General features: G+C 45.6%; 1 pseudogene; it reads left to right on the top strand.

Annotated features, from left to right (window-relative positions):
- Window positions 1–5,164: 5,164 nt before the first annotated feature.
- The window catches only part of LOC115175208 (HBS1-like protein), a 35,546-nt pseudogene continuing 27,198 nt past the window's right edge, over window positions 5,165–13,512 (top strand).

Below are 13,512 nucleotides of genomic sequence, written 5' to 3'. Positions count from 1 at the left end.
GTGTTGCATTCCTGCAGATAGATAGATGCTGGTGTTGCATTCCTGCAGGTAGATAGATGCTGGTGTTGCATTCCTGCAGGTAGATAGATGCTGGTGTTGCATTCCTGCAGGTAGATAGATGCTGGTGTTGCATTCCTGCAGGTAGATAGATGCTGGTGTTGCATTCCTGCAGATAGATAGATGCTGGTGTTGCATTCCTGCAGATAGATAGATGCTGGTGTTGCATTCCTGCAGGTAGATAGATGCTGGTGTTGCATTCCTGCAGGTAGATAGATGCTGGTGTTGCATTCCTGCAGATAGATAGATGCTGGTGTTGCATTCCTGCAGGTAGATAGATGCTGGTGTTGCATTCCTGCAGGTAGATAGATGCTGGTGTTGCATTCCTGCAGATAGATGGATGCTGGTGTTGCATTCCTGCAGATAGATGGATGCTGGTGTTGCATTCCTGCAGGTAGATAGATGCTGGTGTTGCATTCCTGCAGATAGATAGATGCTGGTGTTGCATTCCTGCAGATAGATAGATGCTGGTGTTGCATTCCTGCAGATAGATAGATGCTGGTGTTGCATTCCTGCAGGTAGATAGATGCTGGTGTTGCATTCCTGCAGGTAGATAGATGCTGGTGTTGCATTCCTGCAGGTAGATAGATGCTGGTGTTGCATTCCTGCAGATAGATAGATGCTGGTGTTGCATTCCTGCAGAGGGTAGGAAAAGTAGCATCGCTCCAGCAAGAGGTCAGGAGGTCAGGAGTTTGGAAGACGCATCAGACTGAGTCTCAAATGGCACCCTATTCCCTATATAGTGCACTACTAGACCAGGGCCCTATTCCCTATATAGTGCACTACTATAGACCAGGGCCCTATTCCCTATATAGTGCACTACTTTAGACCAGGGCCCTATTCCCTATGTAGTGCACTACTTTGATTGGTGTCCATTGTCCTCTGGTCAACGTTAGTGCACGTTATAGGGAATAATATGGTGCCATTTAAGACGTCGACCTGGTCCCATATCTCTACCAGTCATCTTCTCTACCAGTCATGTTCTCTACCAGTCACCTTCTGAGATGTAGACCTAGTTCCATATCTCTACCAGTCATGTTCTCTACCAGTCACCTTCTGAGATGTAGACCTAGTTCCATATCTCTACCAGTCATGTTCTCTACCAGTCACCTTCTGAGATGTAGACCTAGTTCCATGTCTCTACCAGTCATCTTCTGAGATGTAGACCTAGTTTGATGTCTCTACCAGTCATCTTCTGAGATGTAGACCTAGACAAAGCATAGATGTTGTTTTGGTTTGTTGGTGACTGTGTTTTGTGTTGAACGGTAGCCTGTGCTTATGGAGGAAGCCGTTTGTTTTGTATCTTTAACTCAGTAGATGTGTTGCTGGGACCTTGTACCTGATTCCATCTGCATTCAGTACATGTTCGATCATATCAAAAATTGCAGCTTGGAGAATTCGATAACGTGCTTTTCTATTCTATCCGTTCACCCTGTGACTATGGCTTTGACTGTCTGGTGAGTGTCTGGTTAACAGACGAGGGCTTTGACTGTCTGGTGAGTGGCTGGTTAACAGACGAGGGCTTTGACTGTCTGGTGAGTGGCTGGTTAACAGACGAGGGCTTTGACTGTCTGGTGAGTGGCTGGTTAACAGACTATGGCTTTGACTGTCTGGTGAGTGGCTGGTTGACAGGCTAGGGCTTTGACTGTCTGGTGAGTGGCTGGTTGACAGGCTAGGGCTTTGGTACTGAAAGCTTATTGTTATGTCTGTAGCATTTCCCCTGTGTGCGTGAGTGTGTGTGCGTGCATGCATGCGTGCGCGCGTGCGTGCGTGCGTGAGTCATCCTAGGAGAGGTTATATGTGTCAGTCAGACAGCTCCCCTCACTAGTAACGAAGTGAAATATTCACTGTACAGTACTGCCTGTAAATCATGTCCTTTCTCATCTAAATTGCCTTTGGGAAGTATTCAGACCCCAGTGACTTTTTCCACATTTTGTTACGGTACAGCCTTATTCTAAAATGGATTCAAATGTATTTATTTATTTTTCTCATTAATCTACACACAATACCCCATAATGACATCACAATACCCCATAATGACAAAGCAAAAACAGGTTTAAAGAAATGTCCTGTCCCGTCCCCCCCCCAAAAAAATGGAATAAAGAAATATCACATTTACATATGTAAGTCTGAGGTCCTGAGAGCTCTGTAGCAGGTTTTCATCAAGGATCTCTCTGTACTTTTCTCCGTTCATCTTTCCCTCGATCCTGACTAGTCTCCCAGTCCCTGTCACTGAAAAACATCCCCACAAGTCAAGGGGTCTGAATTTTTTCCGAAGGCACTGTGAAAGACTGTTTAATAGGGGCTAGGGGTTGTTTCTGGACTTATACGCTGTGTCCCTAATGGAACCCCTTATTTTTATATAGAGGGACCAAGGGTGCTAGGGCGCAGGGCGTAGGGTCCAGGGTTCAGGGCGTAGGGTTCAGGGCGCAGGGTTCAGGGCGTAGGGTTCAGGGCCCAGGGTTCAGGGCCCAGGGTTCAGAGCCCAGGGTTCAGGGCCAGGGTTCAGGGTTCAGCAGGTTGCAGGGTTCAGGGCGCAGGGTTCAGGGCCCAGGGTTCAGGGCCCAGGGCTTAGTGTTCAGGGTTCAGGGCCCAGGTTGCAGGGCCCAGGTTGCAGGGCCCAGGGTTCAGGGCCCAGGGTTCAGGGCCCAGGGTTCAGGGTTCAGGGCCCAGGGCCCAGGGCTTAGTGTTCAAGGTTCAGGGCCCAGGGTTCAGGGCGCAGGGTTCAGGGCCAGGGTTCAGGGCCCAGGGTTCAGGGCCCAGGGTTCAGGGCCCAGGGCTTAGTGTTCAGGGCCCAGGGTTCAGGGCCCAGGGTTCAGGGCCCAGGGTTCAGGGCCCAGGGCTTAGTGTCAGGGTTCAGGGCCCAGGGTTCAGGGCGCAGGGCAACGTGTTTGTACATTCAAACAGGTATTCTCTCTTGTGATTCTCTCTGTGATTGAACAGGTGGTAGCCTCCTAAACTCCCCAACCCTATTGTGAATACCCTGCTTTCAACACATGTAAATTTTTATTAAAATAGATAAGCGTATACTAAATTACTACGAGGGCTGTTGTTGATGACATGATTTGGTTTGTTAGTTACAGCAGTTAATTACTATACTTTACTCTGCCACAGCCTCTACTGCACCCTAGTGGCAAGGAGGGAGATTACAGTGGAGATTATTATATATTCACGTTCTGTCTCTCTCCTCTCGGCCTCTCCTCTCTGTCTCGGCCTCTCTGTCTCTCTCTTCCTCTGTCTCTCTCTGTCTCTCTCTCCTCTCTGCTTCTCTCCTCTCTGCTCTCTCTCCTCTGTCTCTCTCTTTCTCTCTCTCTCTCCTCTCTGTCTCTCTCTCTCTCTGTCGCTCTCTCCTCTCTGTCTCTCTCTCTCTCTTTCTCTCTCTCTCTCTCTTTCTCTCCTCTGTCTCTCTCCTCTCTGTCTCGGCCTCTCTGTCTCTCTCTTTCTCTCTTGCCTCTCTGCCTCTCTGTCTCTCTCTTCCTCTGTCTCTCTCTCTCTTTCTCTCTCTCCTCTCGGCCTCTCTCTCTCTGTCTCGGCTCTCTCTCCTCTGTCTCTCTTTCTCTCTCTCCCTCTGTCTCTCTCCTCTCTCTCTCTCCTCTCTGTCGCTCTCTCCTCTCTGTCGCTCTCTCCTCTCTGTCGCTCTCTCCTCTCTTTCTCTCCTCTCTCTTTCTCTCCTCCTCTGTCTCTCTCTTTGTCTCTATCTCCACACCTGTCCATTCTCTCTCTCGGTCTCTCTCTCTTTCTCTCTCTCTCCTTTGTCTCTCTCTTCTTTCTCTCCTCTCTCTCTCTCTCTCTCTCTCTTTCTCTCCTCTCTGTCCTGTAGTTCTCTCCTCTGTCCTCTGTCTCTCTGTCTCTATCTCTCACACCTCTCCATTCTCCGTATTGCAGTCATTCCCTCGGTGCAGTTGCATCCACTTTGAAGTAAATATGCTCTAGTATTAGGTTACATTTTGAATGCCCAGAACTGTACATGCTTGACTTCCTGTTATTTGCTCAGTGTGTTAGGAAGGCAAACACAGCTGACTGACTGATGGATTCTGGTCATTAACTATAACCCTCAGGGTTGGAACCTTTTGTCCAAAACCTACCTCCAGGCCGCGTGTGTGGTGTGTGTGTGTGTGTGTGGTGTGGGTGTGTGTGTGTGTGTGTGTGTGTGGTCAATGGGAGGAGAGAACAGGTGTTGTAAGAGGGTAGATGAAGCCTGCGACTACCATCCTGATCAATGGGGCTTTCTGTAATCCTAGAAGGAGAGGGTTTGCATATCCTGCTTCCTCTCCCTCCCTTGCTCCTTCCCTCCATCCCTGCCCTCTCCCACTGCTCCCTATTCCTCCCTCCCTCCCTTGCTCCCCCTGCCCTCTCCCTTCCTCCCTCTCTCCCTCTGCCTCCCTTCCTCCCTCGCTCCCCCTGCTCTCTCCCTCCTCCCTGCTCCCTCCCTCCCGGCTTCCTCCCTTCCTCCCTCGCTCCCTAACTCTCTCTCTCCCTCCCTCCCTGCCATCATTGTGATGCAGACTGTTTAGATTGTGTGTGATTGTCAGGGCAGGTCAACAGTAGTAACACTGTATTCTTCAGGATTTAGCTGAATGACAACAGGAGACCCTAAACCTTAACCTTTAACCCTAACACTAAACCTTTAACCTTTAACCCTAACACTAAACCTTAACCTTTAACCCTAACCCTAAACCTTAACCTTTAACCCTAACACTAAACCTTTAACCTTTAACCCTAACACTAAACCTTAACCTTTAACCCTAAACCTTAACCTTTAAAAAATATAATTTTAAATCACCTTTATTTAACCAGGTAGGCAAGTTGAGAACAACTTCTCATTTACAACTGCGACCTGGCCAAGATAAAGCAAAGCAGTGCGACAGAAACAACAACACAGAGTTACACATGAAATAAACAAGCGTACAGTCAAACACAATAGGGAAAAAATAATAGTCTATATACAGTGTGTGCAACTGGCATGAGGAGGTAAGGCAATAAATAGTCCATAGTAGCAAAGTAATTACAATTTAGCAGATCAACACTGGAGTGATAGATGAGCAGATGAGATGTGTGTAAGTAGTGATACTGGTGTGCAGAAGAGCAGCAAAGTAAATAAAACAATATGGGGATGAGGTAGGTAGGTTGGGTGGGTTATTCACAGATGGACTATGTACAGCTGCAGCGATCGGTTAGCTGCTCAGATAGCTGATGTTTAAAGTTAGTGAGGGAAATGTAAGTCTCCAGCTGCAGCAATCAGGGTTCTAATTCTAACCTTAACCCTAAACCTAATTCTAACCCTAAACCTAATTCTAACCCTAAACCTAATTCTAACCCTAAACCTAATTCTAACCCTAGCTCCTAACCCCCTAGAAATAGCATTTGACCTCGTGGGGGACCAACAAAATTTCCCCAGTTGGTCAAATGTTTGTTTGTTTAGTTTGACGTCTGGTCCCCACAAGAATAGCCACACACACACACACACACACACCCACACACACACACACACACACACACACACACAGAGAGGTGGCTCCTAGGTGGTTTTCGTGAATCAGTCTCCTTGCAGCAGGGTTTTTCCTGTCCTCCAGAAAGACTCATTCAGAGAACCTCAGTTAGAAAACAATCTGTGTGTCTCCACAAGGTTAGCTGTACAAGACTGTGTGTGTTTAGTGTGTGTGTGTGTGTGTGTGTGTGTGTGTGTGTGTGTGTGTTATTGTGTGTGTGTGTGTTAGTGTGTGTCCGTCCGTGTGTGTGTGTGTGGTGTGTGGTTGGGTAAAAAAAACAGAAGAGACATTTCCCTCTCGTTTGGACTAATGAAGTGAACCAGAAAGGGAAAGCTCAGCCAAATGCCATTGGTTTCCTTCATTGCTCTGCGTGGCCATCCTGCTGTCTGATACTGTCTCTGCAGTATTCAGGGCATTCATCCTGCTGTCTGAATGGCCTCTGCAGTATTCAGGGCATTCATCCTGCTGTCTGAATGGCCTCTGCAGTATTCAGGGCATTCATACTTCTGATACTGTCTCTGCAGTATTCAGGGCATTCATACTTCTGATACGGCCTCTGCAGTATTCAGGGCATTCATACTTCTGGTACTGCCTCCTGCAGTATTCAGGGCATTCATACTTCTGATACGGCCCTCTGCAGTATTCAGGGCCTTCCTACTTCTGATACGGCCTCTGCAGTATTCAGGGCATTCATACTTCTGGTACGGCCTCTGCAGTATTCAGGGCATTCATTACTTCTGATACGGCCTCTGCAGTATTCAGGGCATTCATACTTCTGATACGGCCTCTGCAGAGGGTTCACCACTGGGGCGATGGCAGATCAGAGCTCAGTTTGGTCTCTGCGTTTCTCTCCGTGTGTGGACCAAGGTGTGATATAATATCTGGATCATACCATCTCTCCTCCGCTCTCTGAACATCTCTACCTGTGTGTGTGTGTGTGTGTGTGTGTGTGTGTGTGTGTGTGTGTGTGTGTGTGGTGTGTGTGTGTGTGTGTGTGTGTGTGAGAGACAGACAGTGGCTGGTGTGTGTGTGTGTGTGTGTGTGTGTGTGTGAGAGAGAGACTGTGTGTGTGGTGTGTGTGTGTGTGTGTGTGAGAGAGACTGTGTGTGTGTGTGGTGTGTGTGTGTGTTGTGTGTGTGTGGTGTGTGTGGTGTGTGTGTGTGTGTACATTGTGTTCATGACAAGGTATTGCGTTTGTTTAGTTAGCGCCCCAAGAATCATTCTGCGAAAATGTATCACTGTTCTATTTCCACAGCAACTGCCAGTTCTGAAATTAACCCTTTACCGACCAGGCTACCAGTGTTCCCAGTCAGACCACCAGTCATACCAGAACATCACTGACTCATCTAGCTAGACCCAGCCCAGGTCCTGGAGCAGACTGCTGCACACTCATCAGTCAAGGGTTCCTTTCAGCGAGGAGTGACAAAGCACAAACCATCCAGTCACTATACTAATGGACTGTTACATCCACAGTCTCTATACTAATGGACTGTTACATCCACAGTCTCTATACTAATGGACTGTTACATCCACAGTCTCTACACTAATGGACTGTTATATCCACAGTCTCTATACTAATGGACTCTTACATCCACAGTCTCTATACTAATACTATGGACTGTTACATCCACAGTCTCTATACTAATGGACTGTTACATCCACAGTCTCTATACTAATGGGACTGTTACATCCACAGTCTCTATACTAATGGACTGTTACATCCACAGTCTCTATACTAATGGGCTGTTACATCCACAGTCTCTATACTAATGGACTGTTACATCCACAGTCTCTATACTAATGGACTCTTACATCCACAGTCTCTATACTAATACTAATGGACTGTTACATCCACAGTCTCTATACTAATGGACTGTTAGATCCACAGTCTCTATACTAATGGACTGTTATATCCACAGTCTCTATACTAATGGACTCTTACATCCACAGTCTCTATACTAATACTAATGGACTGTTACATCCACAGTCTCTATACTAATGGACTGTTACATCCCAGTCTCTATACTAATGGACTGTTACATCCACAGTCTCTATACTAATACTAATTGACTGTTACATCCACAGTCTCTATACTAATGGACTGTTACATCCACAGTCTCTATACTAATGGACTGTTACATCCACAGTCTCTATACTAATGGACTGTTACATCCACAGTCTCTATACTAATGGACTGTTACATCCACAGTCTCTACACTAATACTAATGGACTGTTACATCCACAGTCTCTATACTAGTGGACTGTTATATCCACAGTCTCTACACTAATACTAATGGACTGTTAGTATAGCCTGCTGTATCTCTTGATGAAACCAGCTGTATCTGTTGATGAAGCCAGCTGTGTCTGTTGATGAAGCCTGCTGTATCTCTTGATGAAACCAGCTGTATCTGGTGATGAAGCCAGCTGTATCTGTTGATGAAGCCTGCTGTATCTGTTGATGAAACCAGCTGTATTTGTTGAAGCTAGCTGTTTTGTTGAAGCTAGCTGTGTCTGTTGAAGCTAGCTGTATCTGTTGAAGCTAGCTGTATCTGGTGATGAAGCCAGCTGTATCTGGTGATGAAGCCAGCTGTATCTGGTGATGAAGCCTGCTGTATCTGGTGATGAAGCCTGCTGTATCTGTTGATGAAGCCTGCTGTATCTGGTGATGAAGCCAGCTGTATCTGGTGATGGAAGCCTGCTGTATCTGGTGATGAAGCCTGCTGTATCTGGTGATGAAGCCTGCTGTATCTGGTGATGAAGCCTGCTGTATCTGGTGATGAAGCCAGCTGTATCTGGTGTTGAAGCTAGCTGTATCTGTTGATGAAGCCTGCTGTATCTGGTGATGAAGCCAGCTGTCTCTGTTGATGAAGCATGCTGTATCTGGTGATGAAGCCTGCTGTATCTGGTGATGAAGCCTGCTGTATCTGTTGATGAAGCCTGCTGTATCTGTTGATGAAGCCTGCTGTATCTTGTGATGAAGCCAGCTGTATCTGTTGATGAAGCCTGCTGTATCTGGTGATGAAGCCAGCTGTCTCTGTTGATGAAGCCTGCTGTATCTGTTGATGAAGCCTGCTGTCTCTGTTGATGAAGCCAGCTGTATCTGATACACACCTTGTGTATTGCTAATGGTTCTGCACATGTTGTGCTTTACTAGTTCACTCAAATTAATTTGCTAAGTAATACATTAAAATTGCATAATGAAACTGTATACTGTGTTTGTTGTATTCCTGTGTGAGAGAGAATATTATTGTGTTTGTTTGTACGGAGTTGCATTGTGTGTGTGTGTGTGTGTTGTGTGGGTGTGTGTGTGGTGTGAGAGAGAGAGAGAGAAACTGTGTGTGTGTGTGTTACTGAGGTGTCTCTCTCTCCCCCAGCTAAGTGGCCCGTGAGCGGGGAAATGTCACTGGACTCAGAGGTTCTGCCTAAAGTGGCCCGCATGGACCGTCTCGGGGAAGAAACAGACCATGGGCTTTGACGTGCCGTTGTATAACACACACACACACACACACACACACACACACACACACACACACACACACAGGCACACACAGCACACAATGTTCATCAGCTTTTCTCTGGGGCAGACTGGAGAGATAACGACTAATAGTAGTTGGGGACGGGGGACAGGAACAGTTGGGGACGGGAACAGGAACAGTTGGGGACATGGAACAGTTGGGGACAGGAACATTGGGACAGGAACAGGAACAGTTGGGGACAGGAACAGTTGGGGACAGGAACAGGAACAGTTGGGGACAGGAACGGGGACAGGAACAGGAACAGTTGGGGACGGGAACAGAACAGTTGGGGACAGGAACAGTTGGGGACAGGAACAGGAACAGTTGGGGACGGGAACAGGAACAGTTGGGGACGGGAAACAGGAACAGTTGGGGACAGGAACATTGGGGACAGGACAGGAACAGTTGGGACAGGAACAGTTGGGGACAGGAACAGGAACAGTTGGGGACAGGAACAGGAACAGTTGGGGACGGGAACGGGGACAGGAACAGGAACAGTTGGGGACGGGAACGGGAACAGGAACAGTTGGGGACAGGAACAGTTGGGGACAGGAACGGGGACAGGACAGGAACAGTTGGGGACAGGAACAGGAACAGTTGGGGACAGGAACAGTTGGGGACAGGAACAGGAACAGTTGGGGACAGGAACAGTTGGGGACAGAACAGTTGGGGACAGGAACAGGAACAGTTGGGGACAGGAACAGGAACAGTTGGGGACAGGAACAGTTGGGGACAGGAACAGGAACAGTTGGGGACGGGAACAGTTAGGAACAGGAACAGTTGGGGACGGGAACAGGAACAGTTGGGGACGGGAACAGGAACAGTTGGGGACGGGAACAGGAACAGTTGGGAACAGGAACAGGAACAGTTGGGGACGGGAACAGGAACAGTTGGGGACGGGAACAGGAACAGTTGGGAACAGGAACAGGAACAGTTGGGAACAGGAACAGTTGGGACAGGAACAGGAACAGTTGGGGACGGGAACAGGAACAGTTGGGGACTGGAACAGGAACAGTTGGGGACGGGAACAGGAAACAGTTGGGAACGGGAACAGGTACAAAACGATCTATATCCACAGTAAAACGAGTCCTATATCGACATAGCCTGAAAGGCAGCTCAGCAAGGAAGAAGCCACTGCTCCAAAACCACCATAAAAAAGCCAAACTACGGTTTGCAACTGCACATGGGAGAAAGATCGTATTTTTTGGAGAATGTGCTCTGTCTGATGAACAAAAATAGAACTGTTTGGCCATAATGACCATCGTTATTTGGAGGAAAAAGGGGAGCGTGCACAGCCGAAGAACACCATCCCAACTGTGAGCACGGAGGTGGCAGCATCATGTTGTGGGGGTGCTTTGCTGCAGGAGGGACGGTGCCTTCACAAATAGATGGCATCATGAGGCAGGAAATGATTAGTGGATATATTGAAGCAACATCTCAAGAACATCAGTCAGGAAGTTTAAAGTTTAGTTCGCAAATGGGTTCTTCCAATGGACAATGACCCCAGCATACTTCCAAAGTTTTGGAAAAATGGCTTAACGGAACAACAAGGTCAAGGTATTGGAGTGGCCATCACAAAGCCCTGACCTCAATCCTATAGAACATTTGTGGGCAGAACTGAAAAAAGTGTGTGCGAGCAAGGAGGCCTACAAACCTGACTCAGTTACACCAGCTCTGTCAGGAGGAATGGGCCAAAATTACTCTCCAAAATTCACCTAACTTATTGTGGGAAGCTTGTGGAAGGCTACCCGAAATGTTTGACTCAAGTTAAACATTTGTTTTTGGTTACCACATGATTCCATATGTGTTATTGATAGTTTTGTTGTCTTCACTATTATTCTCGAATGTAGAAAATAGTAAAAATAAGAAAAGCCTTGAATGATGTGGGTGTTCTAAAACCTTTGACTGGTACTGTATGTATATTTGTGTATATATTTGTGTAATATCTGTGTATATATTATTTGTGTATATATCTGTGTATATATATTTGTGTATATATCTGTGTTATATATATTTGTGTTATATATTTGTGTATATATCTGTGTATATATATTTGTGTATATATCTGTGTATATATTTGTGTATATATCTGTGTATATATATATATGTGTATATATATATTTGTGTATATATCTGTGTATATATATTTGTGTATATATCTGTGTTTATATATATTTGTGTATATATCTGTGTATATATATTGTGTATATATCTATGTGTATATCTGTGTGTTATATCTGTGTGTATATATCTGTGTGTAATATATATGTGTATATATCTGTTATATATATATTTGTGTATATATCGTGTATATATATATTTGTGTATATATCTGTGTATAATTTGTGTATATATCTGTGATATATTTGTGTATATATCTGTGTATATATATATTTGTGTATATATCTGTGTATATATATTTGTGTATATATCTGTGTATATATTTTGTGTATATATCTGTGTATATATATATATTTTGTATATATCTGTGTATATATATCTATATTTGTGTATATATCTGTGTATATATAATATTTGTGTATATATCTGTGTATATATATATTTGTGTATATATCTGTGTATATATATATATTTGTGATATATCTGGTTATATATATATATATATTTGTGTATATCTGTGTATATATATTTGTGTATATATCTGTGTGTATATATCTGTGTATATATATATATTTGTGTATATCTCTGGTGTATATATATATATTTTGTATATATCTGTGTATATTATATTTGTGTATATATCTGTGTATATATTTTGTGTATATATGTGTGTATATATCTGTGTGTATATATATCTGTGTGTATATATCTGTGTGTATATATATCTGTGTGTGTATATCTGTGTGTATATATATCTGTGTGTATATATCTGTGTGTATATATATCTGTGTATATATATCTGTGTGTATATATATCTGTGTGTGTATATCTGTGTGTATATATATCTGTGTGTGTATATCTGTGTGTATATATATCTGTGTGTGTATATATCTGTGTGTATATATCTGTGTGTGTATATATATGTGTGTATATATCTGTGTATATATTTGTGTATATATCTGTGTATATATATATTTGTGTATATATTGTGTATATATCTGTGTATATATATTTGTGTATATCTGTGTTGTATATCGTGTATATTATTTGTGTATATATCTGTGTGTATATATTTGTGTATATATCTTTGTATATATATATATTTGTGTATATATCTGTGTTATATATATTTTTTTTGGACACATATTTTAACCCCTTATTTTGTTGGCACAAAACTACGTTCATACTTCCCTTCATTTGTGTGGGTTAACTTCGGACGAGTCCCGTCACACTTAGTCCTCTTCCCTCTTCCCTGTCTCCTCTTCCCTCTTCCCTGTCCCCTCTTCCCTGTCTCCTCTTCCTCTTCCCTGTCCCCTCTTCCCTGTCCCCTCTTCCCTGTCTCCTCTTCCCTCTTCCCTGTCCCCTCTCCCTGTCCCCTCTTCCCTGTCCCCTCTTCCCTGTCCCCTCTTCCCTGTCTCCTCTTCCCTCTTCCCTGTCTCCTCTTCCCTCTTCCCTGTCCCCTCTTCCCTGTCCCCTCTTCCCTCTTCCCTGTCCCCTCTTCCCTGTCTCCTCTTCCCTCTCCCTGTCTCCTCTTCCCTCTTCCCTGTCCCCTCTTCCCTGTCTCCTCTTCCCTCTCCCTGTCCCCTCTTCCCTGTCTCCTCTTCCCTCTTCCCTGTCTCCTCTTCCCTCTTCCCTGTCCCTCTTCCCTGTCCCCTCTTCCCTGTCCCCTCTTCCCTGTCTCCTCTTCCCTGTCCCCTCTTCCCTGTCTCCTCTTCCCTGTCCCCTCTTCCCTGTCCCCTCTTCCCTGTCTCCTCTTCCCTGTCTCCTCTTCCCTGTCCCCTCTTCCCTGTCTCCTCTTCTCTGTCCCTCTTCCCTGTCCCCTCTTCCCTGTCTCCTCTTCCCTGTCTCCTCTGTCCCCTCTCCTCTGTCCCCTCTTCCCTGTCTCCTCTTCCCTGTCCCCTCTTCCCTGTCTCCTCTTCCCTGTCCCCTCTTCCCTGTCCCCTCTTCCCTGTCCCTCTTCCCTGTCTCCTCTGTCCCCTCCTCTGTCCCCTCTCCTCTGTCCCCTCTTCCCTGTCTCCTCTTCCCTGTCCCCTCTTCCCTGTCTCCTCTTCCCTGTCCCCTCTTCCCTGTCCCCTCTTCCCTGTCCCCTCATCCCTGTCTCCTCTGTCCCCTCTCCTCTGTCCCCTCTTCCCTGTCCCCTCATCCCTGTCTCCTCTGTCTCCTCTTCCCTGTCCTATCAAAACAAACTAACTTGATTGTAGCGTGTCTTACCAGGGTTATACTGAAGATTTCCTTAAAAAGAAGAAGAGTTAAATAAATGTTCCTTCTCTATTGTTGTCCTGTCCGTCCAGTACAGAGGAGAACGGGGTCCCCAAGCCCGTCCGTGCAT

This window comes from Salmo trutta, chromosome 35 (assembly GCF_901001165.1).
Source record: "Salmo trutta chromosome 35, fSalTru1.1, whole genome shotgun sequence".
Lineage (NCBI taxonomy): Eukaryota > Metazoa > Chordata > Actinopteri > Salmoniformes > Salmonidae > Salmo > Salmo trutta.
This window is presented reverse-complemented; position numbering and strand designations above follow the sequence as displayed.